Genomic DNA, 26,956 nt, shown 5'->3' with positions numbered 1-26,956 from the left:
AAGGATATTACACTGTTTGATTTGGGAAGAACAATACTGATAAAAGATTTTCTATAGCACCCTAAGTGGTCTACACATTCCATGCAATTTCTTTAGAAATATCAGTGACATTCTTCATAGTTTAGAAAATGAAATTTGTAAGGAAATTGGTGTAAAATATACTCATGTCCAACTCACCCACATACACACACAAACAAAAATTGTATCTCCTTGCCAGTGGTTGTAAAAGTTAACTCAAATTTGATCAAAATATCAAGTTTAAGATCTTAAAATATGAAATTTATAGACAAAAAGACAAAGAAAATACGTTGGGATATTGGAATGAGCAAGGATTAGGGTTGGAGACAATTTCCCCAAAGCACAGAGAGAAAACCTAGAGAAGACAAATTGACCGCTCATGCTGTCTGAACAGGATATAAGACAATGCATGGGGAGAGATGGCCCACAAACTGGAAAAAATGGAACAAAAAAGAAAAGAAAGACTTTCTAGAATTGTATGAAAATGAATACAGAACAGACCCTTGTGTGGGACACAAGGAAAGCAGTGCTAAACAGGGCAAGGCCACTGCATTAAGTACCCACATTTTTTTAATGGAGAGGTCCCATACTTGTAATTTAACAGCACACCCCAAATCTCTAGACTGAATAGATGAACCCACACCCACCCAAAAGGAGTAGAAGGCAAGAAATAATCAACCTCAGGGCTGAAATAAATAAAAAAGAAAATGAAATTACAAAGAATCAATGAAACAAAGAATTGCTTCTTGAGAAAACCAATACTGTGGACAAATCTTTATCCAGATTAACTAAAAGGTGAAATGATAAGACCCAAATTAACAAAACTAAACATATCAAGGACAGCATAACATCAGACACCAAGGAAACCCAGAAAATCATAAGGACATAGTTTAAAAACCAGTGTTCCACCGAATTGTAACAAATAAAAGAAACATTATTTTCTCAATACTCCTACTAAATTCTCCTAGAAAAGTTAAATCAAGATCAAATAATCAATATAAAGAGATCTATAACCCCTTCTGAAGAAGAAATTAAAAGTCATCCTACCAAGAACAAACAAAAACCAAGCAAACAAAAAAATCAAAACTGCAGGGCCATGGTTTTTGTTGTTGATGTTTTTGCTTGTTTGTTTTTTTTTTTAAGCAAAGTATTCTACCAGGCTTTCAATGAAGATTTAAATCCAATTGTCCTCAAATTATTCCACAAAATATAAACAGAAGGAACATTGCCATATTTGTTTTATGAGACCAAAATTACCCTGAAACCTCAACCACAGAAAGACCCAACAAAGATTTGCAGATCAATTTCCCTTATAAACATGGATCTAAAAATTCTCAATGAAATTCTTGTCAACTTAATCTAGAAGCACATCCAAAAGATCATCTACACTGATCAAGTAGGCTTTATCCCAGAGCTGCATGCGTAGTTCAACATACATAAATGGATAAACATGACCCACCATGTAAATTGAAGAACAAAACCACAGATGATCTCATAGGTGCAGAAAAGACCTTTGACCATATCTAACACTGCTCTATGATAGAAGCCCTAGGAGAGACTGGGGATACAATGGATACACATCAACAGAGTAAAACTGTTTATAGCAGGCCCATAGCTTCTGAGCACTTGTTTCCATAAATAACATATTTTAAGTCCCCCTTTTCATAAAATTAAAGTAAAAACACAAGCTTATCTTATTATTGCCACGCCAGATACATTTACACAAATTTGGGTGTTAGCTGTAATGATTTAGACTTTCTTAGACAAAGCTTAGATGATTAATACCAGAGACTCTATCTTCTGCAATAAAAATTGTATTGATCTACAACTGGGCCTAAAAGAATGGAGTCAATAACTACTACTCCTTTTAAAAGATATTCTGATTGATACAGGATTTATCAGAGAGCTTTGGAGTCTTGGTTGGATAATGAGTCTCTTTGGATAATGACCCAGAAAATAACACCCTTCATATTCATCCATGTAATTTTAAAACTTGGGATGAGAAAATTCAAGAGAAGGAACATTTTTCAGTTTATTGCTTGTTTTCAAATATTTCATGACTAACCCAACCTGTGAAAAATAACTCCTTCGTATTTTGTAACCAGCAACAACTAAAAGTAAACCAGGACTCACAAGTGCCTAAAGCAATGATTTGAAACAGGAACATGTTGACTGTAAAGTATCTTGGATATAGCAAATGCAAGATGCTAATGATGATTATTGGAGACAGTTTGATGGTTTAAACTCATTACTTTGATTCATGGAAAGTAACTCTCAGACAGATTCAACATGAAGGTTATTCTTATACTAATGACCCTAACAAAGTCCAGTCCAGTTTATTAATGTGTGCCTTAGTGGCACAACTGATTTGATTTTATGTTAGGCTCAGTCTGATGTTAACCATTTATCAGTGTTCTGTTTATCTAATTTGTTTTTATGAACAGCAAAATTCCCATCTCAATAAACCAGCTCGGGCAATCAAATTTATCTCTTGCTTCTATTGTCAGTCTTGAAGCAAACGTTTTCTAATAGACTGATTAATTTTATAATTGCAACTCATGTGAACAAAAGTTCTTATTATTCTCCTCAGTTTCCCAAGAATTACAAAACCTCATAAAACTAAATAAAAATTATAGAGAACTACCTATTTGTCAAGCCGGTCAGGCTAGGGTTAAATTCCAGATTCTCACACTTTGCCTTCAGTGAGCAAGTTCTGCTCCTTCACTAGTTAGAAAATGGAATCTGAGATGACCTTGACTTTCTGACTAAGATAATGAAATTAATATATAGTCAAAGGAATGCACACATAGAAGAGGTTTCAAATGCAAGAATTTAGAAAGAAAATCGAGCTAGTTATAATATGTTGCAATGTGTTGTCTTTTTTTTTTTTTAACTGAAATAATGCTTTGGGCACCCTGGGGAGCTCAGTGATATCTTCATAGTAATAAAGATGGCAATATGTCTACTGAGCTGGCCACTTCATCTCTCTCCTGTTGTGATCAATTTACTATGTTTGCAAGGTGGCTGACCTTAATTGGATAAACCCCTGAGCAGAAAAGCTGTAATTTTTAATCATATCTGTTGAATTTTTGTTTTACCAATACTTTATTTCTAGACCATATTTTTCTAATGACCTTTTGACTTTTTGTTTTTAATTTAAGAATGTGGTGGTCTCTGTTGCAAAGAAAAATTTTTTGGTGAGGTATGAAGACTACATTTATCAGTAGGTAGAGAGACAAATGCTTATAGATTGTTGTTAGGAATTATGCTGGTTTAGTAAATTAGTGGCTTTAGATACTCTGATAACCATAATCCCACTGGCAGTAAGTAGTTAGCTAGGTTTCCTATACCATGCATGCTATCCTTCTTGTTGAGGAGGTCTTAAGTTCAATTAGAAAACTATTAATTACTGCCAAGGTATGTGTGCCACTACTGAACCATAGGGTCTTTTGCATTAGATCTGGGTAGAACTGTTGTTTGTCTCTCTCCTTTGGAAGCTGGCATGGTAACTTCTGTTACCATAAAAACTAGTCTTCAGGGAGAAGCTGTTCCACTCTTTGATTCCTGGACTCCGTGCATAAAGCACATGGTGTCTTCAGCAATAGGGACTTTCCTTCCACCACTAAGGCAACAATAGGCTGTATGCTTTAGCATCTCTTAGACAGCTCTGACCAGCAACTCAAGGGAGCTTCTTATGTCTAGGATAGGGGTTTCCACTGCAGTTGTGGAACCCAGTCCCAATGGATACATTTACAAGACACCCCCATACCAAAAGCAGAGGAGACATTATGTGTTGAGAACCACTCTGCCCCACGTTTGGGGGCCAAAAATGTTGTGGACTGCTCTATCAATGTTTGAATTCGCACTGCCAAAAGCCTTGGGGACTAAATTGTTAGAGCCCACACTGCCCCAGGCTGCTCCGGTCCGAGGGTCGGGGTTCAGCAAGAGAGAGAGAGTGATGACAGACTTGAAGAATGGAGACCAGACAGAGTGTGATTCAATCCCATTTATTCTTCAGTCTCTCTTCTTCTCTCCAAGTCCCTAGTTCCAAGTACCAAGTCTCAGGTCCTGGGCTTTGGCACCAAGTCTCAAGTCCTAATCCTAGTTCTAAATTGCTAGTCTCTTTCCCAGTTCCAAGTTCTCTTCCAAGTGCCTGTCTCAAGTACAAGTGTCTAATCCAAGTGTCTTTCTTCTGTCTGCCTCTCGCCTTTTATATGTCTCATTTCTAAGTCACGCCTTTAAGTCTGGTCTCTAAATCTGATCTCTAAGTCACGCCCTTAAGTCACACACCTTTAAGTATCACACACCCAAGGGAAAATCCTGGGTATCTAAAACAAGATGTTATCAGAGTGTGCTCAGCTGTTGTAGGCTGTTGTAAGCAAGTCTCTTGTCAGGGTATATGGCTCAAGATGGCTGCAAGGATGATAGCCACCTTCTGTCAGCTCCCCACAATTATGTTTCAGAGGATCAGGGACTTCAGTGTAAGAGTGTGTCTCCTAGCATCATCATAAGCTACACCCATAAAGTCTCAGCAATATAAACACCCAACATAAGCTGAAAGGAATGACACCAATGAACATGTATTTTTAACTGTATGCAGAAAATCCCATCAGGTCTCAACAATACATCAAGAACAATAGACAAGAGAGGTGGTTCTCCCCAGGGAAGAGCACATAAATTGGTTGTCTTGTACCAAGTCAGCCCTGAAAATATACATACAAGCAACATTATATGGACTAAGCAGATTATATTTAGGAGTGTGTGTGTGTGTGTGTGTGTGTGTGTGTGTGTGTGTGTGTTAACAGAAAAGAATATAACCTATTTGAAGTCTCTTTTAATATACTCTGTAGAATTATATTTCTATAGTTATATTCTTCAGCAATATTTATTCTTTTGCTTCCAAAGGCTTTCTGTTGCTTTCCCTTATATATTTGATAATTTTTAAAGTATAATATTGGCAAAAGATAACCATAGGGCATATATAGCACAGAAGTATTTTAAGTGGCATATATCTTGAGAAGGAGCTGAGGAGATGACTCATTTTAAGTACAAGACCAGAATTTTATCTCCAGATTTCATGTGAAAAGTGCCTAGAACCAATGTAAAAATACAAGGCTGTATATATTCTCATTTCTCATTGCATAGATAACTATGCAATGAACCAGCCAGCTTAACCTATTTGATGAGCTTCTAGACTAGTGAAAGACTGTGTCTCAAAGGAGAAGGATGGCAGAAGAGGCAATTGTCCAGCGTCCACATGCATGCACTTGTATATGCATACACATTTACGTCTACTTGTGCAATGGTGTAAATATGAACATGCACACAAATGTACAAATGCTCTTATACACAGACATTCTTTCTAAGTCTCAAGAGAAATTAAAAAGCATACCTAATATTAAGGAAATTATAGTTTAAAGCTGAATAAAATATAAAATATACATCAATGAAAGCTAAGCATATTGCAAAAAGGGTTATAAAAATCCCTGGGTATGGTGGTGGGTGCCTTTAATCCCAGAGGCAGACAGATTTCGCTGAGTCCCAAGCCAGCTAGGGCTACATAGTGAGATTCTGTCTCAAACTTAAAATGTGGAGTTTTTTTTAAAACTCTACAAACTTTTAGTTGAGTAAGAGCAAAAGTCTGGGTGGATGAGTGGCAGATGTGGGCGGATCATCGAGAAGGGAGTGGGGGAAGGGAAAGAGTGAGGAAGGAAGCTAGGCAGAGTCAGGGTACACAGAGAAGTGCAATGGGCAACATCAGCAACACCAGAACTCAAGGAACAAATATTACTAAAGCTCGTCATCTATTAAAGGATACTACAGGGAAAGCTGCTCAATTTTTTCTAATAGAATCATCAATTTAAATAGAGTAGATTACAATCTTCAATACGTTACAAATCAATACCAAAAGAAACACAGCATATGAGAATTCCTCACATCTATTAAAGAGAGTGAATTTATAACTTTAAAATCAAATAATGAAAATTGAAGCACACCTAGTTTTAATGATGAATTCTACTGTGTGAAGGGTAAATAATGCCCACCCAAGGTAAACTCAATATGGGGAGACATAGCCATTTCTACCAATTCACAGAGGCAAGCACCACCTTGATAGCATACCCACATAAATTCACACAGCCCCTAACTTCCTATGGTTTAGACAGGGATTTTTGAGCTCATAATGTTTTTATCCAGAATAGATAGAGACTGTAACTCAATAAAAGGACAACTAAATACACAGTGGGTCAGCAGAGGACTTTCTGTTTTTAAGCTGACACACAATGATGTCACAAATCACTACTTCCATGTTCACAACAAGAAAGGTGAGAATAGACTGGGAACTAATGACTCCTTAAATCCATCAGATAACTGAGGTTACAAAGCAAACTGCATCCCTGAAAGCTGGAGACCAGCAGGCAGATACCAAAAATTACAATGTGCACAGAGCAGAAGTCCTCAACTGGACCCAACACCCGTGCTTTAGAGCCTTAGTGGACAAGCTGCTAATGGCTCTGTGTTGACTTACGTGCAATCTGCAAAGAGAACCCAGGGGAATCTCACTGTTTTGTATATATTAGCTTCATAAGTTCTGGTGCTCCCAAGCAGGTGGCAAAAAGTGACCAGTTTGAAATATATATGGATCTTCCTGTTCTCTTTAACATAACAAAGCATTGTGGAAAATCATAGAGTTTTATCAGAACCTAACTGACCCGAAGGAAGGAAATAAACCAAGGCAAGCTTCTCTCATGTCTGAAAATAAAATGCCTAACTCACTCTTAGTAAAGGCCTAGGAAACATTGTCAAAGGTTCCCACATACATGGAGCTGCTGAGTAGCAGAATTCACAGCATATGAGTTTATGACCTGTTTAGGTTGTGGGAAAAAAATGTTCAACTCAAGAACAGAGACAAAAAGACACCACCAAAGAGACTTTGAGATTATAATATAACAGCTCTGGGAAACAACAAATACAATTTACTTCCTAGGAAGAAGAATACAGAAACACAGAAGACCCATCTCCATCTTAAGACTGCAGGAAATTATACTATAAATAACTAAACAAAAGTCATCTTCTTGTACAATAGAATATTGTGTAACAATAACAAGTGACAACAGGATTTTACACCCACAGTCTGGGTTAATATCAAAACACCATGCTGAATAGAAGTTAGACATGGAAAACCCATGGTCTGGTTCTATTATATGAGATTCTGATCTGTAGTGTCAAAAAACAGGGTAGTGTTTGCTTGGAGTCTGTGTGTGACAACTGTAGCAGGATAGGTAAGTGGCCTAACTTTGTGTAGAGCTGGAGGTGCATTGCTCATGTTGTTTTCAAATTCACTAAGCTGATTACCTAAAATTTATTATTTTGTACAAATTATAGTTCAACAGAAGTTGTTCTTAAACAATTTGTACATTTTTTTTAGGGAAGAGGTGTACATATTTTAGGGGAGAGGACACTTGTAATGTAACTATTATTCCTATGGAGAGGACACTTATAATGTAACTATTATTCCTATGGAAAAATTTAAAAGAACATTGACTTCTTTTTTTCCCATTAATTTATTTATTCAGTTTACATCCCAACCTCTCCCCAATCCCAGTCTCCCCTTCACAGAGTCTTTCTCCCCCTCCCTCTCTCCCTCCTCTTTCTCCTTCCCTCCCCTTCCTCCTTCCCTCTCCTTCCTCCTCCCCTCCCCTTCCTCCTCCCCTGTCCTTCTCTTCTGAGCAGGTGGGAACCTCTCTGAGTATCCCCCTTCATCCTGGAATATCAAATTTTCGAGGGGTTGGGTGCATCCTCTCCCATTGAGGCCATTCAATGTAACCCAGTTGACGAACAGATTCCACAGACAACTAACAGCTTCAGGAACAGCCCCACTCCATTCTTAGGGAACCCACATGGAGACTGAGCTGCGCATCTGCTACAGATGGACCCGGGATCTCAGGCCAGAACATGCATGCTTATGTACCCGGCCAGACCATGTATGCTTATGTACCCGGGGTCTCAGGCCAGACCATGTATGCTCTTTGGTTGGTGGCTCAGTCTCTGAGAGCCCCCAAGGGTTAACTGACACAGTTGATCTTCCTGTGGAGTTCCTATCCTCTTCAGACCCCTCAATCCTTACCCAAACTCTTCCATAAGAGTTCTCAAGCAATGTAAAATGTTGGGCTGTGGGTCTCTGCATCTGTTTCAGTCAGATGCTTAGTGAAGTCTCTCAGAGAACAGTTGTGCTAGGTTCCTGTCTGCAAGCACAACAGAGTATCAATAATATCAGGGATTGGTGCTTGCCCATAGGACGAGTCTTACATTGGGCTGGTTATTGGTAGCACATTCCCTCAGTCTCTGCTCCAGCTTTGTCCCTGAGTTTCTTTTAGATAGGACAAAGTTTGGGTCAAAAGTTTTATGGGTGGGTTATTGTTCTTATCCTTCCACTGAGTCTCTTGCTGGTTACAGGAGATGGCTTCTTCAGGTTCCATGACCCCACTGCTGTGCATCTCATTTACAGGTGTCCACTAAGGTCACCTGTATCTAGTCCTGGGAGTCTCCCCCATGCCAGGTCTCTGGCACTTCCTAGAGAGGCCCCCAACCCACACACATGAGAGCTGCAGATTTCTAATCATTCTCCTGGCCCTCTAGCCCTTTTGGCTGTCTCTCCCCTTTCTAACCTGACCCTTCCATTTCTCTCTCCACCCCTTCTCTCACCCAGTTCCATCACTCCATCTACCTCCTGTGACTTTTATTTCCCCTTCTAAATGAGATTCAAGCATTCTCTCTTGGGTTTTTCTTCTTGATTAGCTTCTTTGGGTCTGTAGAATATATCATGGGTATCCTGTACTTCATGGCTAATAAACACTTATAAGTGAGTATATACCATGCATGGTTTTTTGTGTGTGGGTTATCTCAGGATAATATTTTCCTGTCTAACTTCTGGAGTTCTTTATATATTTTGGATATCAGCACTCTGTTGGGTATAGTGTTATAGTGAAGATCTTTTCCCAATCTTTTGTATAAAGGAGGGTTACTGCTTTCTTTTGTCCTACTGATGGTATCCTTTGCCTTACAGAAGCCTTTCCATTTCATGAGGTCCCATCTAAAAATTGTTGATCTTAGGGCCTGAGAGAGTGGTGTTTTATTCAGGAAATTGTTTCCTGTAGCAATGTGTTCAAAGCTGTTTCCCACTTTCTCTTCTATTAGATTCAGTATAATTAGTTTTATGTTAAGGTCTTTGATTCAGTTGGACAAGGTGATAAATATGGATCTATTTGCATTCTTCAACATGTAGACATCTAGTTAGACCAGCACCATTTGTTAAAGATGCTTTCTTTTTTCCATTGTATCATTTTGGCTTCTTTGTCATAAGTCAATTGTCTATAGATATGTGAGTTTATTTCTAGGTCTTCAGTTTGATTCCATTGATTAACCTGTATGTTTTTATACCAATGCCATGCAGTTGATATTACTATTGCTCTGAAGTACAGCTTGATATCAGGGGTAGTGATTCTTTCAGAAGTTCTTTTGTTGTTCAGGATTGTTTTAGCTGTCCTGGATGTTAGCATTCTGTCTAAACTCCACCCCACAGTTAGCAGGCAACAGCCAGGTATGCTCCTTCTCACAGTTACCTGGCAATAGTCAGGTAGACCTGTTCCTTCTGACCTATCCTCAGATGGCTCCACAGACCCTGGAGAGCAGGAAACAGCCAATTCTCCTAAGACTGGACAAACACACCCCCCGTGCCCATTTTTTCTGGGTTCCCTAGAGACATGTCACTCCCAATGCAAGCAGGAACTAGCCAGATATCACAATGACCCTATTTCTGCGTCACCATCACCTCTTTCTACTCTTTCTATTTTTTTTTTCTTTTTTAATTAAACCAAAACAGAAGAATGTTAGAATTCAGGAATTCAGTCTAAACTCCACCCCACAGTTACCTGTCAATAGCCAGGTAGGCTTGACCCACTATAAAAGGGGCTGCTTGTCTTCTCTCTCTCTCTCTCTCTCTCTCTCTCTCTCTCTCTCTCTCTCTCTCTCTCTCTCTCTCTTGCCTTCTTGCTCCTGCTCTGTCTCCTTGCCCCTTTCACATTTCCTTCCCCCTCTCTCCACATGCTCATGGCTGGCCTCTACTTCTCTACTCTCTCTGCCTCTACTACCTTTTTTTTCCTTTTTTTAATTTGATATTTTATTTACATTTCAGATGTTATCCCCTTTCCCCATACCCCCCAGGAACTCCCTATCCCATCGCCCCTCCTTCTGCTTCTATGAGAATGTGCCTCCACACATCCACTCCCACACCATGATTTACCCAGAAGATGCTCTGTACCCCATTTTAACAGGGTTATGTGGTTGTCTGGAGTCTAATTTCTTGAGTTCTTTGTATATATTGGCTATTAGCCCTCTATCAGATATAAGATTGGTAAAGATCTTTTCCCAATCTGTTGGTTGCTGTTTTGTCCTATTGACAGTGTCCTTTACCTTACAGAAGCTTTACAATTTTATGAGGTCCCATTCATCAATTCTTAATTTTAGAGCAAAAACCATTGGTGTTCTGTTCAGAAACTTTCCCCCTGTGCCCAAGTATTCAAGGCTCTTCCCCACCTTCTCTTCTATTAGTTTCAGTGTGTCTGGTTTTATGTGAAGGTCCTTTATGCACTTGGACTTGAGCTTTGTACAAGGAGATAAGAATGGATCAATTTGCATTTTTCTACATGCTGACCTCCAGTTGAACCAGCACCATTTGTTGAAAATGCTGCCCTTTAACCACTGGATGGTTTTAGCTCCTTTGTCAAAGATCAAGTGACCATAGGTGTGTGGGTTCATTTCAGGGTCTTCAATTCTATTCCACTGATCTTTCTGCCTGTCTCTGTGCCAATACCATGCAGTTTTTATCACTATTGCTCTGTATGTAGTATAGCTTGAGGTCAGGGATGGTGATTCCCCCAAAAGTTCTTTTATTGTTGAGAATAGTTCTTGCTATCCTGGATTTTTTTGTTGTTGTTGTTGTTATTCCAAATGAATCTGAGAATTTCTCTTTCTATCTCTATGAAAAATTGAGTTGGAATTTCGATGGGGATTGCACTGAATCTGTAGATTGCTTTTGGCAAGATGGCCATTTTTACTATATTAATCCTGCCAATCCATGACCATGGGAGATCTTTCCATTTTCTTAGATCTTCTTCTATGTCTTCCTTTTACCCTCTTAACTCCCCTCCCCATACCCTGAATAAACTATATATGCTATACTATACCACCGTCGTGTGGCTGGTCCCTCAGAGATGCCTTGGCATGGGTCCGCTGAGATATCCCCTTCCGTCATACCTGACTACACATTCATAGAACATATTCTTTATCTCTTTATCATTTAATAAACACATCACTGGATTATTTGTTTATTTGTTTGTTTTTCCATATGAAGTTGTGAATAGTTCTTTCAAGGTCTGTAAAAAGTTGTGTTAGAGTTTTGACAAAAAGTTCATGAATCTGTAGATTGCTTTTGGTAAGATGGCCATATTCACTATGTTAATCTTACCTATCCATGAGTATGGGAGATCTTTCCCTCTTCTGATATCTTCTTCAGTTTCTTTCCTCAGGGACTTAAAGTTTTTGTAATATGAGTCTTTCACTTGCTTGGTTGGAGTTACACCAAGATATTTTATATTATTCCTGATTATTATAAAGGGTGTTGTTTCCCTAATTTCTTGTTCAGCCAATTTATCATTTGTATAATGGAGGGATACTGATTTCATTGAATTAATTTTGTCTCTAGCCACTTTGCTGAAGGTATTTATCAGTCGTAGGAGTTCTCTGGTAGAATTTCTGTGGTCACTTATGTATACTTCACCAAGTTGCTGAAGGTGTTTATCAGCTGTAGTTCTCTTTGGGGTCACTTATTTATACTGTCATATCATCTACAAATAGTGATACATTGACTTGTTCTTTTCCAATTTGTATCACCCTGCTCTCCTTTATTTGTCTTACTGCTCTAGCTAGATCTGTAAGTACTATATTAAATAGGTAGAAAGAGAGTGGGCAGCCTTTTCTTGTCCCTGATTTTAGTGGAATTGCTTTGAGTTTCTCTCTGTTTAGCTTGATATTGGCTATTGGCTATCTGTAGATTGCTTTGACTATGTATAGGTATGTGTCTTGTGTCCCTGATATCTTTAATACTTTTAACATGAAGGGGTCTTAGAGTTTGTCAAAGACTTATTGAGCATATTATGAGATGATTATGTGATTTTTTTCCTTGAGTTTGTTTATATGGTTGATTATATTGATTGATTTTTCATATATCGAGCCATCTCTGCATCCCTGGGATGAAGCCTACTTCTTGTTGTTGAGTGATCTTTTTGATATTATTGAATTTGATTTGCAAGTATTTTTGCATTGATTTTCATGATAAAGATTGGTCTGAAATTCTCTTTCTTTGTTGAGGCTTTGTCTAGCTTAGGTATCAGGGTCACTATGGCCTCATAGAATGAGTTTCTGTTTTGTAGAACAGTTAGTGGAATATTAATACTAGTTCTTCTTTGAAAGTCTGTAGTATTCTGCACAAAAACCATCTTGCCCTGGGATAGTTTTTTGAGTGTTTGGGAGATTTTTAAGGCTTGTATTTCCTTAAGGGTTACAGGACTGCTTAGATAGTTTAACTGATCTTTGTTTAACTTTGCTAAATATTATCGGTCTAGATTTCATCCATTTCATTTAGATTTTCCAATTTTGTGGAGTACAGGCATTTGAAATAAGACTTAACAATTTTTTTTATTTCCTCAGTGTCTGTTGTTATGTCTCCCTTTTCATCTCCCAATTTGTACTTTGAATGTTGTCTCTCTATCTTTTAGTTAGTTTGGCTATCTTGCTGATTTTCTCAAAGAACCAGCCATTGGTTTTGTTGATTCTTTGTATTGTTCTCTCTGTTCCTAATTCATTCATTTCAGCCCCGAGTTTGACTCTTTCCTGTCTTCTACTTCTCTTGGGTGTGTTTGCCTCTTTTGTTCTGGAGCTTTCAGGTTTGTTATTAAGTAGCTAGTATGAAATCTCACAAATTCCTTTATGAAGGGTCTTAGTGATACAAACTTTTCTCTTAACACTGCTTTCACTTTATCCTATACATTTGGGTATGTTATGCCTTCATTTGTCATTTCTGTCTTTATGGTTTCCCTGACCAAGCGACCATCGAGTAAAGAGTTGTTTAGACCAGAAGATAGAGCTCAGAATGAAAGGGAAGATCTCGTGGCTTCTGGGCTTTCTGGGGCCTAGCAGACAGAGAACTGGGGTATGGGTGTCTCACTTGGATGTCCTGGGTGTGAGGAAGTCTCCCAGGAATCAAGCATGTGGACTGGAGGAAACTTTGACTTCTTAAAGCAATACTGCCTTGATTCCAACAGCCCATCCAGAAAATCATCAAGAAATGTATGACATTGGCACTACTTTAAATTAACGGGAAAGAGGAAGACTCAGAATTCATGTTTGGATAATACGCTTGGATTATAAGAACACGAAAGAGAATGTACTCAAAAGTTATGTTTCACTGGCATTTTATATATTTCACTAAGACAAAACTATAAATGTGACTTTTATTTACCAGATAAAATTGTTGTCTCAGTGGCTTACTGCTGAATAAGATCACCCTTTCTAGTCTTTTGCTTGTTTGGTTGTTTTGAACTCTGGCTGGCTGGTTCAACTCAGCTGTTCTGTCTCAAAACTCCCTTCCACGCTGACTGATTTTGTACCCCACAAACTGAACTGCACTGAACTCAACTGAACTCAACTCCACCCTTCCCTTGCACACCTCTTAAGTAGACTGTCTTTCTTGTCTGTTCTCTTAAGAGTTGGGTGTATCTCCTTTAAGAAGATGGCTGCAGGTAGTAACAGGGGCGGTGAGAAGCGCAGCTCTAAAAGCCAGATTGAAAAGCCAGGTGGACTCTGGCTTCCTGGGGCTGTGACCCACCTCAGTGGATCCAGCTCTGAAGCAGCGGTGGTGGCGGGGTCCCAAAAACAAGAAGCGCAGCTGGAGGAGGCTCGCTGAAGAGCCGCTGGGGCTAGAGGTAGACCAGTTCCTGGAAGACGTAGGGCTACAAGAACGCAGGACCGGTGGCTTGTTGGCAGAGGCTCCAAACGAAAAGCTCTTCTTCATGGACACTGGATTCAAGAGAAAAGAAGCAAGCAAGAAGAGGACCCGGGTCCAGAAGAAGTCACAGGGTCTTCAGAAACCCCTATGGATTGACCGTGCCCTTGAGAATCATTCTAAGATCCCTGCTCCTAAAGACATCCTCGCACACCAGGTCCCCAATGCCAAGAAGCTCAGGCGAAAGGAGGAGCTATGGGAGAAACTGGCAAAGCAGGGTGAGCTGCCCAGGGATGTGCGCAAGGCACAGGCCTGGCTTCTTAGCCCCCCTGCACCAAAGGCCAAACCTGGGCCCCAGAACATCATTGAGCGGCCCTTCTATGACCTCTGGAACCCAAACAATCCTCTGGATAAGCCTTTGGTTGGTCAGGATGCATTTTTCTCTGGAGCAGACCAAGAGGAAAGGTGTGAGGCGGCCACCACCCCTTCATATCAAGCCTTCCCAGCTGCCTGCAGTGGAGGTGATTCCTGTGGGAGCATCCTACAACCCATCCTTTGAAGACCACCAGGCCCTGCTTCAAGAGGCCCATGAGGTATCGCTGCAGCGTGAAAAGCTGGAGCAACAGCTGGCCCTGCCCACCTCAGAGCAAGCCGCCATCCAGGAGTCTGTGTTTTGGGAGATGTGTGAGGGCCTGCTGGAGGAGTCTGATGGTGAGGATGAGCATGAGCCAGGCTGTGCTGAGCAGCCAGAGGCTGATGATGGGGCCACTGAGACCTCACCCACTGGTGCTGCTGGTCCTGAGAAGAGGATGGAGAGAAAGACAGAGCAGCAGTGGGAGAAGGCTGCTCACAAACTGTGGCTGAAGCAGGCTGCACTGAGGGCAGCCCGGCTTCAGCACCAAGAACTCTTCAGGGTGATGGGATCAAGGCCCAGGTGGCCCGGAGGTTGGCGGAACTGGCACGCTGGAGGGAGAAGAGGCACAGGCAGCGACTGGTGGAGGCTGACAAGCCCTGAAGACTGGGACAGCTCAAGTACCAGGACCCTGACATTGATGTGCAGCTGTCTGGCTCACTCAGGACACTGAAGCCAGAAAGTAACATTCTCTGAGACAGGTTCAAGAGCTTCCAGAAGAGAAATACGATTGAACACCGGGAACGAGTCAAGTTCAAACGCAAATACAAAGTGAAGCTGGTGGAGAAAAGGGCCTTCTGTGAGATTCAGTTGTAGCTGTGGAGAGAGAGAGAGAGAGAGAGAGAGAGAGAGAGAGAGAGAGAGAGAGAGAGAGAGAGAGAGAGAGAGAGAGGTGTATCTTATCTGTGACTTATTCTGTCAAATAGATGTTAATTTCAAACATGGGTACTTTGTTCTACAAACTAAATTTACATTGGTTGTTTAGGAAAAATGTGTATACTAAGGGTCTGTCTGTATTCCAGCTGGAAGGAATTCCAGGTGTGTCATCCCAACTGAATCACACAGACCTCTAAGGTCTTTGGATGTGACCCCTTTCCAGAACAGCCATGTTGCTGGATTAAAATTCCACTACTCAAAACCCATGTGAATGATGCACATATCTATATAACTAATGAAATGAATCAATAATGATTTCACCATGCTGCATTTCTATCACTTAGCTGACAAAGACCTGTGTGCTATAGGACAGGGCAAATGGACTTACCCATGCTTTCCCACACTCTTCCACTCTTTGGTTTGTAGCCTTTATCATGCACAATTTCAGCATGGATTGGAGTTACAATGTCACAAATGGAGAAATGAAAAGCTTTTCAAGACTTATGTTATTCTCACTTGTCTTTTTGCATAAAAGTACATATGAAGTGTATATCTATTTTTTTCATGATAAATTTGTTAAATTTTCTATTGAACTAGAGACAAGGCTAAGTGGTTAAGAGCACTGGCTACTCTTCAGAAAGCCTAGGTTTAAGTCCCAGCACCAATATAGCAGCTTACAACTTTCTATAACTCTAGAGGGGAACTGATGCCAGTCCCTGGCTTCTGTGGGCAGCAAGCACACATGTGGTACACAGCCATACCTCCAAGCCAAACACCCGCCCACATAAAATAAAATGATTTTAAAAAATTATTCTGCAAGCATAGTGTGTGAGTGTGAGTGTGTGATTGTGTGATTGTGTGTGTGTGTGTGTGTGTGTGTGTGTGTGTAGAAAGAGAGAGAGGAAGAAGGGACCAAGGAAGAGAGGGAGGGAGGGAGGGAGGGAGGGAGGGAGGGAGGGAGGGAGCGACATGCCATGATGTATACATGGCAGAGGGTAACCTTATGGAGTATGTTCTCCTTCCCATTTTAGGTAGAGCTCAAGAACCCCTTGTGCACTGAGACATTCATCTCACCAACTCTTCAAGATTATTTATCCACAACTTCTATAGCAACAGAAAGAAAATAATGTGCAACCTAGATTGCTATATTTGCTAGAATATATGAAACAGTAACATGGAATGGTTTCCAGATTTCTAGTAGCTAGAAGATGAAATCCATTTCTTGTAATAACATTTATGTCAGCTTAAGCCAAAATCAAAGTATATTTCTGAGGAAACAGGACAGATAGATAGATAGATAGATAGATAGATAGATAGATAGATAGAGATATTGCTTTATTTGTTGATTTAAGTAAAAGACGGCTATGCCACAGCCACACAATGTATTTCACTTGTGTTCAATTTGGAATAATGTGCTGGATTATTTAACAACATGTAAGTCAAGTTAATGGCATGTGTAAAAGCCTGGTCAGCCATGAATCAAATGAGCAGAAGATTGAGTTGATTTTTATATAAATAGTCAGCCTTATGGAATTCAAAGTTATTAAATTAACAGTATTCATCAAATATTTAACTTTATAAAAAGTCTTGTTACAAAATGTCTAAAATACATCAGAAGGCTTATTTCAGGTTGAAATGATTAACTACCTCAATCTTTATTAGAATTTAGAACCTGATTGGGCTTTGTTCTATTGAGTCTTAACTATTAGCCCAAAATAGATCTGACTAAGCTGTCAGAATAGGCAATTATCCAGCAAAGAATATCCTTCCAGGGAAACACAAAAACACATATAGATAGATGATAATATAAAAATTGATAGACAATGGAAATAAAACAGAGATAAATGGATGTTTGAGATGATAGATAGACAGATAGACATAAAATATAGATAGATGATGGTAGATAGATACAAATACATAAAATAGATAGGTAGATAGATAGATAGATAGATAGATAGACATAGATAAGACAAATGATAAAATGGTAGACAACTGAAAGAAGGAAAGAGTATAGACTCTAAAGCAATATCCTGAAGCATACAGTAGTATATGCACTTTTAAATTGAATTGCACATCTAAGGCAATATAGATGTAGCTAAAAAAAAAAAAAAACATTTTTCTTTTTTTATTAATTTTATTTATTTACATTCCAGTTGTTCCCTACCTCAGTCCCATCTCCCACAGTTCTATATCCTATTCCTCCTTCCCCTTGCCTACAAGAGGGTGTCCCCCCTCAAGCCAGACCTCCCCCTTCCCTGGGGCCTCAAGTGTCTCAAGAATTAAGCTCATCTTCTCCCATGGAAACCTGACCAGGCAGACCTCTGCTATATATATGCATCTGACCTCCACTATATATGTGCCAGGGACCTTGGACTGTCCTATGTCTGCTTCTGGTTGGTAGCTCAGTCTCTGGGAGCTCCATGTAGTCTGGTAATTTGAGACTGCTGGTCTTCTTTTGGGGTCACTTTCCCTTTCAGCTTCTTTAATTCTTTCCCTAATTCAACCATAGGGTATCCAACAGTAATGGCTATATCTCTATGGACTCCAAAAATTGTCTTTTCTAAAAGAGCGTCATTAAATAAACTTAAAAGAATTAGAGGAAGAGAAGGGAGAAGAGGAGGAAGAACAACAAGAGAGTCTAAATTTGCCTCATTGCATGCTTGGAAGGAAAACAATTGACTCTCTACACTCCTTAGTAGATATTATTTTGGTAAAATAGTTGAATTTCTCCTGTACAATGCATGTATTTCTAAGAAACATTTAATTTGTGGCATGTAGCACACAAAAAATATTTAAATGCATCTTTTGGGGAAACATTTGTTCCCTAAGGATAGTAACTCAGGGACAGTCAGTGGTCTTTGGAGAGGCCTGAGTTTCTAATCACTTCTTAAACATCAGAATTACAGATGAACCATTCTCTATATTGATGGAAATAAAAAAACAAAATTTTGGTTAGACATTGTGGAAGAATGTCATTTGTTCTTAAATATGACCTCAGTCAATTTACAAAATCAAGAATGTAATTTAACTCATAAAACATGGTTAATTTGAAAATAACGCCACCAATATCCAAACATTTATTTTCACTTTTTCATGAACATATTTCTTATAGGAAGGATATCAACTTTCTTTGTTTCCATTTTAAGTCCTTGCTATTCCATTCTAGTGCATATCTAGTTCAGTCTGTTTATATTGCACATAAAGTATACATTTTAACATGTACAACCTAGAATAACTATGAATAAGCACTTTGCTTAGTAATATAACCAGATATATTCTTTTCTTCCTCTCCTCCTCCTCTTCTTCCTCTTCTTCCTCTTTTTCTTCCTCTTCCTCTTCCTCTTCTTCTTCTTCCTCTTCCTTTTCTTCCTCTTCCTCTTCCTCCTCTTTCTTCTTCTTCTTCTTCTTCTTCTTCTTCTTCTTCTTCTTCTTCTTCTTCTTCTTCTTCTTCTTCTTCTTCTTCTTCCTCTTTCTCCTCTTCTTCTTCTTCCTCCTCTTCCTCTTCCTCCTCTTTCTTCTTCTTCTTCTTCTTCTTCTTCTTCTTCTTCTTCTTCTTCTTCTTCTTCTTCTTCTTCTTCTTCTTCTTCTTCTTCCTCCTCCTCCTCTTCCTCTTCCTCCTCTTCCTCTTCCTCCTCTTTCTTCTTCTTCTTCTTCTTCTTCTTCTTCTTCTTCTTCTTCTTCTTCTTCTTCTTCTTCTTCTTCTTCTTCTTCTTCTTCTTCAACCAATACTGTTATGTCCATAGCCTAAGTCATTCTAGGCTTCATACTTCCACATACAATTTCATTTTGGCAATTTTCCTTCTAAAGATAAACTGCCAATGGTACTTAACGTGGGAATAAAGCCATCAAATTAAGTGCTAAGGCTGACAAATAAAGTGAACTTTATATTGTCAAACGATCAGAGCTAATTAAAGAAAAAGCATTATAAAAACACTATCTCATAAGACACAGTAAAGGAATGACAGTAACTCCCCGCCCCCCAGTGTCCAAGGTGACAGAAACTGTACTGTTTGTGAGTTACCTAATAGCATCTTAGGGAGGGTTGAGACATATGTTGATATATTCTCTTCAAGGAGCTAACTTCTTCAAAGACGTATAAAGACTACATCCTTACACACTTGCTAGTATTTTTACAATTTGTTCTTTCACATTCCATTCCTTGGACTACCAGCACTGTAACACATATCCCAAAATAAGCTGCAAAAAAAAAAAAAACCCAAAAAATCTTATGAGGAAAAATAAGAGTGAGGTATAATTATATCTTGATCCTTATATAGGGATGCTGGATTTGGGGGGACCGTCTGTAGTGTCTACCATGGAACACACACATCTCAGTGCTGCTTATATACAGATAAGAGAATAAGAAGGATGGTGTAGCTGTGGTATGTTTAATCTATGATCTGGAAATGCTGGATGGTGGAAACAGTCTGCATAAAAGAGAGCCATATGCTGAGAACCAACATGTATACCACAGCTACCCACAGTTTCTCCATAGGTCCCTATTCATTCATCTTCTGTTTGCATACAGGCTATTTAGAAGAATTTAGTGGATTTTCCCTATCTGGGCATTCAGAGCTCTGTCCTAGGCATATCTCTCTTTCTACATGGTCTTCTTCATGCTATTCTCTATGTTTATCATTATAAGCAAAAAACAAGGACTCTCATCAGTGTATCCTTAGCTTAGGGATCTCTTGACAGCTTATTGAGTATCGTACTTTGAGTTTCCCAAAAACACACAAATCAATCTTCTCCCTTCCATTTGTTACCTCAGGAATGGCCATACCTTTCTCAGGGTGACTAAGTCAGAGTCCTGAGCATTGTTCTTGTCATCTGTATTTTTTTCCATTCTTATATATGATCTCCAGGATTTATCGTATCTTTCCTTTATATCTTTGTCAAATTACTTCACACATCTCCATCTCCATGGATTTCCCTTTATATCAGGTCGCCACCAATTTCTATCTCGACCATTTCAAAGCCTTTCAACCGCAACCTGCCTGCATTTTATTGTCCTTCTCAGTGATCCTCCATGAAGCTATCATTAGTGGTCCTTCAGCAATAGATAGATAGATAGATAGATAGATAGATAGATAGATAGATAGAAGATAGATAGATAGATAGATAGATAGATAGATAGATAGAAGATAGATAGATAGAAGATAGATAGATAGATAGATAGAAGATAGATAGATAGATAGATAGATAGATAGATAGATAGATAGATAGATAGATAGATAGATAGATAGATAGATTTATATCCAATCATGCCAAATTGCTGCTTCAAATGTTTCACTGGATTTTTAAAGGCTGTTAGTCAAATTTCAGGCTCATTAGCATGACATTATGAAAAATCTGGGCTCTGAACACCTGTCTAAACCATGTCTGACTATCCCCTATTGCCACATTATACTGTAGGCACAGCAGAGATGCCATTTGCAATTCTTAGAAATTGTCCTGCTCTTAACAATGCTTCTCTTTTTAGCAAGCTTTTCCCGATGTTCTTGACTTCTTTCTCTCTGTGGCCCTCATCTGCCATTAATAATTCTCTTGCAAAGCTATCTCCTTCCCAAAGTTATTTCTGACCTTCTATTGATTCTCACCACTTAGCTGGGACTAGATGTCCTTCTAAGCTCTTGCATCCTGCACCTTGATGGTAGTATTTCAATTCTTGTTAATTCCTGTGTTTATTAAGAACTGAAGTGGTGTTTTAAGCAGTAAAACATTTAGACATATCCAAGACCTCTTGTCTCTATGGAGCATTTAACCTAGACTAGCTCTCTTTTTGATAATATAATGTTTGTCTGCATGTCCATTTCACTGAACTTTTGTACTGTGAGCTTGTCCTTACATGGGGAAAATCATTTCAGGAGCCTTAAAACTCTTCATAGCACTTTAATTTTTCTGGGTCCTAAAACAATGCTGGTTCATCACGACAGTTGGGGAAACTCAATAAATATATTTTAAATGAGCATGCACATCTGAAAGAGGGTAGAAAGCTTTCTATACATGAGCTGTAAAAACATCTTTCCTGTCTTGCCACTTCTGAAAGGGTACAGGCTGTGCCCAAACCATACCTGCCTCCAACTGACTGGGCACACAAGCATTGGTTTTCTATAAAATCTGTCCTTTGACAGGATACTCAACTTTGGTTTTCTTATTTTGTATTCCAGTTGCTTTAATAGACATCTTAGGGCATTTCTTATTAGCCCCCACTGGAGTACCTGTGACAGCTATAAACCGTTAGTTGCTGGGCTTGCTGGAGGGCTGCAAGGCTCCCAGCCATGATCATATGATTAATTCAAGTCATGCAACAACCTTAGTTCTTAATTCTGATGGAGTTCTAACAGGAAGGTCTAGGAGAAAAAAGTATCTCATGGTTACTAAACTCTCCTTTTCCCTACTACTCAGTGCTGAAGAATTTGAGGAAACATTTTTTCCCTTAACAATTGTAAAGAATTTTTTTCTATTTATTACATCATGCAATAAACTATAGATCTTTGGGAATGTTTTGTATCTAACAGTTCTCCAAGATGTTTATACATCACCAAGTGAGTATGTGAGTGAGTGGGTGGGTGAGTGAGTGTGTGAGTGGGTGAGTGGGTGAGTGAGTGAGTGGGTGGGTGAGTGAGTGAGCGATCTGTGTAACATTCAGGACCTGGAGGGTAAGCTGGGAAAGGGTTGTGCAGAGCCAAGAAACAGCTACCAGCTGGTTTTATAATGGCTCCATTCCCTGTAGTATCCAAGGGATTCTAGGATTCTGTCTGACTGTATAAGGCTCCTAAGATGTCTGAAGATTAAACAAAAGCATCAAACTTTCCCTGCTGTGTTAGACTTCAGAATTTTTGTTTAAAAAAAAAAGAAAGATAATAGATACACTTTTCCACATTTCTCAGCTGATTCCGGTTATTCAAGCAATTGATTAAATACGAATGGTTCCTGTGGAATCTTGCTTCCCCAAAAACTTAATCCCTTCTCTGGTGATTCTCTTTTCACAGGACAATGAAGACAAATTCTCTAATGCCACAATGTGGTTTACCTTGTAGTGGTAAATTTCTCAAGATAGTTTGCTTACTATTTGAAAATCATAAATGTCTTGGTGAATTCTTCAGTGGTTATATTGGGATGGTGTTCTATAGTGTGCTAGAACCACCAGAAATTCTTCAATGCTGTCAGTTATTTTTTTCTTCACTGAACTTGCAGAAACGAACTAACTTCAAACTAAGAAATGAAAGGTACGAAGTAAAGAGGGATGGGAGTGAGAACTAACATGTTAAGCAGACTTCTCTTCCTTGCCACTGACCTCAGCATCCATGTGCTCAGTTGTGGGCTGAAGGCGGTATGAACCTTCAGCTGCACAGTCCCAGTGAGAACCAGCTGCTCATTGTCACACTCGAATCAAGGCCAATGCTATTTTGGCCAAAAACCTGCTGAGGTAGCATGGCTGGCTACCTACCAGCCATGGTTGACTGCCTACTACCTCAGAACTATCTATGATTGCCCACTGCCCAGGCGTGATCTCTTTCAGGTTTGTCAAAGAAAAATATTTGAGAATAGTTGCAAAGTAGGAAGGATGAAAACCCATCCATCTAACTCCCTAAGACTTCTTCAAGGCTGTCCACAGGACACAGATGAAACTGCCTTATATCACCTACAGCCATGCACACATGCTGCCCAGCTTGAGCCTCACAGCAACCCAGAGAGTCCAGTTAACTACTAACCTTCACAAGAGAAAGGAAAGAAGGCTCAGAAACCTCAAGTCCTTTGACCAAGGGCACACAGGTGAGATACAGAATGGGGCCGGAGTTGAAATCTTACATTCTCAAATGAAAAGTAGCTTTTAACACATCACAGAGATCTTTTCTCCCAATGTGTTCATTACCCTAATTTCTGAAATGATGGTGACATCTTGTTTCTAGTGGGTTTTTGAAGGTCACTGGAACAACTTGAGACTCCTTGGAAAGAAACTATGATGAACAGAATGTAGGTCACCAAGAACAGATATCTCTCAGACATTCAGATGACCAATGTCACTGTATAAGATTAAGATCTGGGCAACTGGAAACAACGTGAAAGTTAATGTTATCAATGAATATTCATCAAAAGTTGAATAAAAAATGGAGCAAGAAATAGTTTTAATACAAGGAAGTCACTTTGAAATGACATATCATATTTCAAATATTAAAAGTTTAGACATTTTGGAAAGGTGGATTATTATTACTGTTGAAAAATTCCCAAGGTAAAACATATTCTTTTTGAGGAAAAAAATAGAAGGTTTTTCATTTTTTCTAGCTCATAACAGGACCAGAGTTTAGGCATGAAAACAAGGACCACAGCTGGCTTTTGCTTCTACCTTGCTGGAAAGAGGGAGTAAAGGAAGATTCTGAGCTGTGCTTGAGCAACGCTTCTCAGAGGCAGTTAGGATTTACCTCAGGACACCTTAGCCTGCAGTCAGAACCTAAGAGGTTTTTTTTGCACCTTTCATCATGTTTTAGAGAGTTCCCCACTCTCTCAGCTTGTATATGATTGCTAAAAGGAGGGCTGAATTTGTACTTGGGCCAAACCAGCATACATTCTTCACTTAGTTTGAAATGCTAGAACTTAGGAAGAATGGTGACCTTGGGGAGGGGGGTGGCATACACTAGTATTAACATACTTTAGACTATGGCTCTGACTTAACAAACTGTGGTTCAAGGTGAGCTCGTGGTTGGAAATGCACACTATAAACCCATGATGTCTGAGAGGAAGCCCCGTGCCGTCTGAGAGGAAGCCAGTTAACCTCTAGTATTCTATTATCCTCTTTAACATAAGAAAGGAAAATGGTTCTCTTGATTATCTTTTTCTCCACTTTTCTCTCTTCTAGTCTCTTTTAGGGGTCCATTGCTTTTTCTTCCATTTTGTACCACCTTTCCTTCTGAAAACAAAATAAAAACCAGGTGCCAATCTTTCCATCATTCAAGCCTGGTACCTGACTCCCTGACTACCCTTGACTATTGCTGTAGCCCGTGAATTAGTGTTGGTGCACAACTCTTCTCTGCACCATGGAGCTTTTCCCTTGGATGTTAAAGAGCCCATAAGTAGAGAGGAATGAAAACTGGAAGGGTCCAAGAGCACAGCAGCATCAGAGCTGGACATTTACAGGCCTGAAGCCAAAGTGACATCCAAGGATGCCATTCTGCCCACCCTATCTGGCCCTTGGCTTTTCTGTAGACTACTGGCAACTTTATGTCCATGCAGCAAATTCCATTACAAAGCTAACCCAAGTCGTGTTCTATTGTAGGACTGCTGACAGAGTATGTAGACATAAAAGTATGGGGACTAAAAATGGAAAGTGCAGGTTAAGTACTTTATACAAATGCATTAATAAGCACTGAATGTTAGCTTTATATAACTTAAAGTGTGACTGTTCTAGCATCATGATTATCTTGTTTATAAAAGAAATATAAATATTTTTTCTGAGAATATCATTTAAAAAAACAACCATTAAAAAGAACAAACAACAAAGCACAATAGATTTTGAAAATGTAGAAAGTTCTGAGCAATGAGATAGAAGTATGTCTCAAACTCTTTACCCAGAATACTAGACACAGTGTGTTGAGATACAGGCCACATGACTCTCCCTTCAAAAAGGGACTCATGGTATGTTAGCAAGAAGTGTAGCCAGCTGGCAGACCTAACCTTTTGGGGATCTTTTACAGTTTTGAAGCTGGCACTACACTTTCTTCCCTTTGCCATTAACTGAGTATCTGAGTGTCCACACTGGTTGACAAAGATAATCCAATGTGAAACACAGAGCAGCTTTGATCCTGAACTTGCTTTGTCACCTCAATTGCATGACTCTTTTATGTTCAGTTGTTCTCTTCCCTTTTCTTTTCAAAGGTGTCCAATCCACAGAATTATCTGCAAGCTACGTTCTTATTCAATAACACCTTCTCCTCTTTTACAGGTTTTACTACCACACCTGAGCCATGCAGTCTTGGTCACAGTACAGTCAGTTTTTGTAAAGGTGTTAATCTTCTCAGCCTGTTTTTGTAAATACCTATATTTGTCTTTGAACATTGTGTAATTTATGTTAAATAATTGAACTTATACCATAGACTAAATTTGAAACATTTTCATTTTACTTTCATGGTGCAGGGGATGAAATCCAGGTCGTCATGATATAAGGCAACCACTCTTCCAACTGAGATGTGTCTTCAGCCCACAGTTTTTATTTTTATTACCTTAATAGTAAATGTTAAAATATTTCATGTCTGAAAACTATTATTTTACTTACTGTATGCATTTTTTTCAATCCTCAGACTAGCAATTCAAACATTAGTATTCTTGCGTACATGAAGGAACAAATTTAGAGCAGTCAAGAAATTTGCCCACCAGCATAAAATGAAAAGTCTAGAAGCTTACCACCCAAGCTATGAAGCCCTATTGATGATGGCTCTAACAAGCTAATATAGGTGTTTGGGGAGGTCATTTTATGTGTCTGGGAAATAATGGTTTTATCCCACCAAAGGCAATGAAGAGTGACTCGAAGACTTGATCAAGAAGAGATGCAAACTCATGCTTTAGAGATTTTTAACTTATGCACTGTGATTCCACCTCCATCTCTACCTAGTTTCCCATGGTGAACCTGACTGGGAAAATTGAACAGCACTATCCTTCTAGTTTCTGGGTATCTATCTGAGTTTTAAGTGACATCCTTTGACAACCATATCACTAGCTTGTCTTCTTTCCAATGTTTTTTCTCCCAAAATAACCTGTGAGTCTGTCACTGTTCTAGGCTTATGTCCTGCCTGTCTCACCAAATCCCATCACTGTCTCTGACTGAACACAACATTTGCAGAACCCTGGAAAGACTTAAAGAAGCTACAAAGTGGAGATACCTGTAACAAAAGCCCATGACTGACTTAGCCTTGATTACAAATTGGCATTCTAGCCTGGGCATAGATAGAAATAAGGACAATGTCCAAATTGTTCCTAGGGAATCAAAGAGATTGGCAACACGGTTATCCAACACCTTTCTCCAGTATAGCCCTTTGGATGAAGGTCAAGGTCATAGAGGTGAAGCCGAATAAAATAATTTTATAATTCCCCATTGAGAAGTAGAGATTGAATGTAACATGGTAGCTAGGAAAACTTCCTATGGGCTTCGCATATTCCAGACTCTTTAAGGGAGTCTTACCATTTAAGTAGCATCAAGAAATGAAAGTGTTGGCATAGAAATGAGAGTTCTCTCAAGAAGTAAGTGGACCATGAAGGAACCACACATTAATGCATGAGGTTTCCTTCCCTCCCACCCCTGTCACTCAAGTTGTCATGGAGCAGTGTTAAGTGCTGCTTGAGGCAAGTTGCCTTGACCTGGTGAGGCCAGAGGAAATTTCTTATTGGGTCAAAGAATCTGTCTGGTAATTGCTTGTGAAATCCCATGACCAATGTTTTATTGCTGTTCCCTCTCTGTTTCTTGTTTAGGGTGTCAGTGTTCGGGATGCGTATCATTTGTCAAGCTGTATTATCTCTTCTCACACTTCAGGTGGGAAATGAGGATATGTGGTTAAGACTGGCTTTTCCTCCCCATACAAATGATTTTTCTGGTACAG

At 39.3% G+C, this 26,956-nt stretch overlaps 1 pseudogene; it reads left to right on the top strand.

Moving 5' to 3' along the window:
• The first annotated feature begins 13,864 nt into the window (after positions 1–13,864).
• On the top strand, positions 13,865–15,305 carry LOC143436652 (ribosome biogenesis protein NOP53 pseudogene; annotated as a pseudogene).
• Positions 15,306–26,956: the final 11,651 nt, after the last annotated feature.

Source organism: Arvicanthis niloticus, chromosome 23 (assembly GCF_011762505.2).
Source record: "Arvicanthis niloticus isolate mArvNil1 chromosome 23, mArvNil1.pat.X, whole genome shotgun sequence".
Lineage (NCBI taxonomy): Eukaryota > Metazoa > Chordata > Mammalia > Rodentia > Muridae > Arvicanthis > Arvicanthis niloticus.
Note: the sequence above shows the minus strand (reverse complement) of the source record. Positions and strands in the feature narration are given on the sequence as shown.